Below are 6325 nucleotides of genomic sequence, written 5' to 3'. Positions count from 1 at the left end.
TTTAGATTCTCTTCTCCCATTTCCGTGTCCCCACTCCCTTATCTAAAGCAAGTTAAAGTTATAGCAAGTCTCAACCGCCTCAGCGGTCTCTTAATCCCTCTGACTCATTCAACTGCAGCCTTGCAGGTATCGAAGTCGCACTTTATCCGAATTGAGAAAAAAAAAAAAAACAACCTACGACGCCTGAGAATAGCAACCTAAAATTGCTTCCTGGGCATGTGCTGTGACGCTGCCATAAAATCCTCGATTCCTTCACCAATTTCTGGCGTCAGGTCATCTTCCGCTTTGCGGTAGGAAAAGCCAAGAGCGGAAGTCCGGATTGTGCTCCTTCCCGATCTCACCTCCTCCCTTCACTTCCGCTGGCCATTTTATTTATTTATTTCTTCGTTTGATGTGCATCCGGGTCCCGCCGGCGTGCTTAGCGGCAGTTGCGGAGAGCGGGTAGGCGAGGCGCCGGGTGCAGCGAGCGCGTGGCTGGAGGGTGAGTAAATAGAACTGGCCGTCCAGGCGCGCGCACGCCCGAACGAGCGGCTCCGAGTTTGTGTCTTTGCCGAGCTAGAGGGAAGGTGACTTGCTTTTGCATTTCGAAACCCTGGCAAGTGTTGGTAGTCGTGGAGTGTATTTAGAGTGTCAGACGGTAGCCAGTTTTACTGGATGATTGGGGATGGTGGGGATTATGCTGTGAAAAGCGGGTGCTGAATCAACGATTGGCTTTTCTCACCCAGGTGATGACAAAAAGTGGGAAAGTAGCATTTATTCCTGTGTTGACGCAAATGCATTTTCCAGCCAGCTTTGGACCTTTCCGGGAGAGGGGAGGGCGGGGGTCGGAACTTTCTGTTAACTGCTCTTTTGTTCGGCTTGCTATTAAATATGCAAACCTAGTGCTTTGCTATCTTTGTTCACTTGATGCGCAGTTCATACATCCCCCATCTTATGGGTTTAGTGTAATCCGGGCCCTAAGCAACTAGCCCGCAAGATCTAATCTTGAGGAATCACATGATCAGTCCGCACTCCTGTTTTAAGTGAATCGCTGAGGAGAAGAAAAGAGCATTCGTTAAAAGATAAAAGATGTGTGTGTCCTGACAGCTGAAAATTAAATTTACTGTTGTAGGGTAGATGTAAATTAGGGTTTCAAACCGACCTTTCTCACTTAGTATTGATACAACTTCTACAAGAGTTTCCTCTCCAAGAATGGCACCCTTATTTTTAAATTAGACTTCCTTTGGAATAAGCACACTTTAAATGGTTTTATTGGATTTAAATTTCTGACTGTGAGCTGTTTATTTTTCATTTCTCCATAAAGCAGGACTGCTTGCCTGTTATAAATGGACATAAAATTATTCCATTTTACATGACGTTTTACATTTAACATGCCTCAACTATTATCAATTAAAGGAGAAAGTTTGTATTACAGACCTTATAGTCACAGAATGCTGCTTCTGTTGGTTGGACATGGGCAGGCTGTTAATCTCATGCAGAGGGTTTACCACATGACTTTAACAAAGCAAAATAGCATTGGGGACCACATGAAATGGAGACTTTGATATGATGAGAGATATGTTTTGTCTTGTTATATATAGCCTGTTCAGAAAAGTTAAGACCAATTGTTTGGGTTGGAATGATACTTTAAATCAAACCTAAAGGAAAATTAAATTAAACTAAAGTAAAATAGTTGAGTTGCGCAAATATATTACTAAAAGGTATTTAACATAAATGTTATAACATATAAGAAAATAAGCCTTGAAAGCATCCAAAGGACTATTTAATTTTCAGGAGCATGAACAAATTACCTCTCTTCAAATTGTTAGAGCGTGCATATCTTTTGCAAGGTTTTTTGAAGATGGCTTCTTCAAAATTACTTTGGGCCATCTCTTCATCCAAGGTTGGTTTTAGAACATCCTTTTCTTCCAGATGAGATCTTCTCCACCCTCTTATAGAGCCTGAAGACTTGGCTTGGCCGGTTAGCCTGGGGACCCAGTGGGGGAGTACTACACTAGATAGCAAACCTCACTCATTTCTTGCTTCTCCACCCATCCATTTTTTTATTTTCATATACTATATTCATGTTATGTTCATTTTCATTGTTTATTGTTTTATTACTTTGCTACTGTTATATTTACACTTCTTTTCATTTCTTTATCTTATTGCTATATGCTGCCTAGAAGAGCCCCATGGAAAAATAAGTGACAAATAATACATAAATAAATATCTGCCACTTTACTGTTTGTCTCTATGGGTTGGAATTACTGTTTGGAGCTCTTGCAGTATATTTTAGCTCAATAATCTGGAATTATTTGATTTTTGTCATCTTGCTTACCTCTAATTTTATACGTTTCTATAAACAAACAACAACTGTAACTATTTTTTGATCATTCTTTATTGTTTTATATTGTGAACACTGTCCATTTAATCATATTTTCTGCTTTCTGATAGTAATGTTTGTCGTTCCATTTGATTTTCATCCAATTGTACAGAAAGATACATTTTGCTCTATTCTCTGGAAGACTGATGTTCCATAGAATGGGCCTCAGAAAAGACTTCTTGGATGCAGCTAAATGACTCCTATTTAAGAAGCTCTTTTAAATATATTTTTTTCATCTTTTTATTTTGTTTTCATATTCTTTGTTTCTATGCAGTAATGTAAAATAAATTAATTTCTAATCTTAAGATAATTTTCATTTTTGATGGATAAAAGGTTTTCAATGGACAAAGCAAAATAATTTTGTAAAATTTTGAATCGGATTTTGTAGATATATTTCTTTTGAAGCGTATGTGAGTGATTATTTTCCAAGAATGATGTCTTATGCTGTTAAAAAGATACTATGACATCTGAATGTGAGCAAAGGCTATATAATTATCTAAAATCTGCAAAGAACAACTTATTTGGATCAAGGTTATGCCAGTCTGTTGACTGTTTCACAATTCCAATTTCTTTTAAAAGACAGTAAAAATTAGTAATTAAATTCAGAGAGCAAACAAAACAATGTTAAAAGAAATAGAGTAATTAATTAAAGGTGTAGTTTTTATTTCACCTATATTTTATCTTAATATATAAGGTTAATACAAATTATGTTAAAATATAATACAGTATAACTAAAAACAATCTGGAACTAAAAATAAATAAAACTATATGTAAAAAACAGTAAATTAAATTACATATTTAGCAGTAGTTTTCTGAAATGTTTTATGGCTGTGTAGGTGGACCCTTTCATTAACAAGGTGCATTTTTCATTCATTTCTGCAATCTGTAAATAAATAAAAAAGGAATTATTATATTGGGCATGTCTTTTGGCAGCTTACTGGGTAAATGTATCTTAAACCAGACCACTTTGAACTGTGGAATTGTTGCACACTTTATATGCCTGGATTAAATATGTTTGATTTTTAAATAATGTTTTTCGTTAAATTTATTGGTATTATATGTATTTGTGGTGATCCCAGTAAAAATGAAAGCATTATTCACTGCATGTTATTTACTTGCTTTGTTTTACTAAATAGCTTATCATATACTATCCCTTAACGACTTTTTGCTTGTTCTCAGTTGTACAGGTCGGAAAATCCAAAGCGTGGGTAGTCTCTGCTTCCTTGCTTGAAGACAGTCAATCAAAGCTTAGTCCTGCCTCCTTCCACTGTGCATGCCCAGTTTTTGACTCAGTCTTAATGCAAAGAGGACATGAGAAGAGAATGCTCAAGGAAAAGAATATTAATTATACTTTGGATTCTTTGATTTTGAAAAGAAAGGGAAGTAAAATCAATGAACTAAGTAAAGCGCAAAGGGGGCGGAAGTTCACAAAGGACAGAGTCCGGGATTTCGGGCAAGCCAGCAGAGTACTAAACAGCTCAGAAAAAAAGCCGCAGTGTCCATAGATCGAGCGGGAAGTCCTGCAATCAGCCAGCAGAGAGGGAGGACCAGAATAGCAAGCAGTTGGCCATCCTGAAGCCACTGGGCGAAGGGGAAACAGGACCGCCAATCTTCTTACAGGCTGTTTAGGAGAAAGCGCGACAGCCCCAAAGAAGTGCAAGAGCTGAGAAGAAGGCAGAGAGGAATGGAAATTTCCACGCTGCAACAGGCAGAACAATGGGAACAAAGCATGAGGAAAAAAGTGTGACAACTAGAGGTCGCCAATGAGCAGTTTTTTCAACCAGGTCTTTGTATGGAAGAAAATGTGTGTGTAACAGAGAGGCAGGGAAGCCCCAGGAATGCAGTGAAGACCAGGAGCTTTACCCCAAGAGAAAAGCAGAGGCCAGCTTTACCTCTACAGCAGCAGGGCTCAGAAAACAGTCCCTTAGGGAGGAAATGAGGGTCATTACGTTGGAAATGCTGTCAGAGATTAGGGATGGACAATGTAATAGACCTAACCTGGTACATAATTAGAAAAGGCAGGAGTCACAACATTCCTCACTGGCAGGAGAAGCAAGGGAGGAGTTGGGCTTCTGGTGATCCAGTTCAAGTAGGTCATACACCCAAGGTGAGGCTTCAGTTTCAGGAGAGGATGATCAGAAAGTGTCAACCTTTTTAGATGAAGAGGTAAATGAAGCAAAGCCTGTCTTTTCCATCAGCATGCTGCTAGGGAAGGCCAAGGTAGCAAAAGGCCTGGGAAATGTTACAGCGACAGAGGAGTTTGATCTAGAACCATCAGATCCAAGACAGGTTCTTTGCAAGAACCAAGGTAGAAGGAATGGTACCTTCACCTGAATTATTCAGGGAAGTAATGGAAGGACAGTTGGACCGACCAGTCATTTTCCCCACAGGTGGAACTGACGGATTTAATTCCAGTTCCCACAATAGACAATCCAGTGGCAGGTTCCACGTCTGTACCATTTTGACCAATGAGGTGGAAGATGGTGTAAAAGGGGAAGACAAGAAGGCGGAACAGACCCTCCAAAATGTCCACTAGGCAGCTGCATGGTCAGTAAACGCAACCTCTACAGCTTCATTCTTTATCAGGGGAATCTGATATGGTTTGCACAAATGCAGGAAAAGGCACTACTTGATTATCTTCAATTGCAACAAGACTTAAATAATAGCTGCAATGGAGCTGATAACTGACGCCACTCTCAGTGGGATCAAGTACGCCACAGAGGCTATAGCAGCTTCAGTGGTGGTAAGGTGTCTGGTTTGGCTCCGCCACTGGCAAGCGGATTTGAAGTATAAGTGAAAACTAGCTTCTGCCTCAGTGAAAGGGGACAAACTATTTGGGGAAGCCATCGAACCACTACTGATTGAGATCAAGGAAAGATCTTGCCTAGGAGGTTTGGTCAAGCAGATAGGCGGTCGTCATACATGCGATGGCAGTCCTTTCCAGCCACTGGGAGTGCACCCATCGGTGGAAGACTGGGCCTATTCGCTGACCAATGGGAGACAATAACATTGGACAAGTGGGTCTGGGACACAATAAAAAGGCGTATAGTTCTGGAATTTCTCTCCATGCCTCCAAACTTATTGGGAAGGTGCCCAATGCCAAGAGACAGAGCCAAAAAGGTCATTATGGAGACAGTGGTGCAACACCTGCTGGACATTCGGGCAGTACAAGTGGTACCAAAGAATGAACAGGGACAAGGGTTCCACTCAATCCCGTTTTTTGTGCAAAAGGTGTGTGTGTGTGTGTGTGTGTGTGTGTGTGTGTGTAGACCAGTTCTAGAACTCAAGTTACTGAACTTGAGATCTGAACTCAAGTTACTGAATAGTTTACAAAAGATTCAAATTGCAATCCCTACAGCATCCTAGGCAGCATCCGAGAGGGAGATGTCCTGACATCAGTAGACCTCACTGACGGATACTTATACATCCTGATTACCAAGACACATCAAAGGTTCCTGTGGTTTTGTTACGCAGGAAGACACTACCAATGCAGAGCTCTACCATTTGGCCCATCATCAGCACCAAGGATGTTCACCAAGTACTAGCGGCAGTAGCAGTGCATCTCTGAACAAGACCCATACGTGTATAGCAAGGAAATATGACCACCAGCAGCAACCATAGAAAAGCGTACAGCTTTTGGTGGAATGAAGTTTTGAATTTCTGAAGTGCTGAGGATGCCAGAGCATTGCTGATAATCACTTGCAGTGCAACTTTAATGGTATTAAGTGTTATTAAAATGTGCACTAATTGCAAAATCTATGTTTTGACTATAGGCTCTGAATTTATCTATTACTGTATAATGATTTCTAAAATCTGAAAAATCTAGCTCTTATTTCTTAATTCATTTCCAGTCCAAATACTAGCTCACCAGAGCACTGAGATGATCACTGCAATTTCTGCAGTTGTTTCAAATCTTCATTTAAAGAGGGATAGAGGCACATACTATTTGATGTGCCATAATGC

General features: G+C 40.1%; 1 long non-coding RNA gene across 4 annotated transcripts; it reads left to right on the top strand.

The window, feature by feature from the left end:
- The first annotated feature begins 370 nt into the window (after positions 1-370).
- LOC148124114 (uncharacterized) lies at positions 371-6121 on the top strand. Of its 4 annotated transcripts, none has more exons than XR_015740075.1 (2): positions 371-481; positions 3542-6121. It is a non-coding gene; the product is annotated as an uncharacterized LOC148124114 (long non-coding RNA). The 4 variants fall into 4 exon arrangements; XR_015740078.1 differs by having other exon boundaries at positions 371-566; XR_015740077.1 differs by lacking the exon at positions 371-481 and adding an exon at positions 488-725.
- The last annotated feature ends 204 nt before the right edge of the window (positions 6122-6325 follow it).

This window comes from Pseudonaja textilis, chromosome Z, assembly GCF_049901715.1.
Source record: "Pseudonaja textilis isolate UNSWEBS1 chromosome Z, rPseTex1.2, whole genome shotgun sequence".
Taxonomy (NCBI): Eukaryota; Metazoa; Chordata; class Lepidosauria; order Squamata; family Elapidae; genus Pseudonaja; species Pseudonaja textilis.
This window is presented reverse-complemented; position numbering and strand designations above follow the sequence as displayed.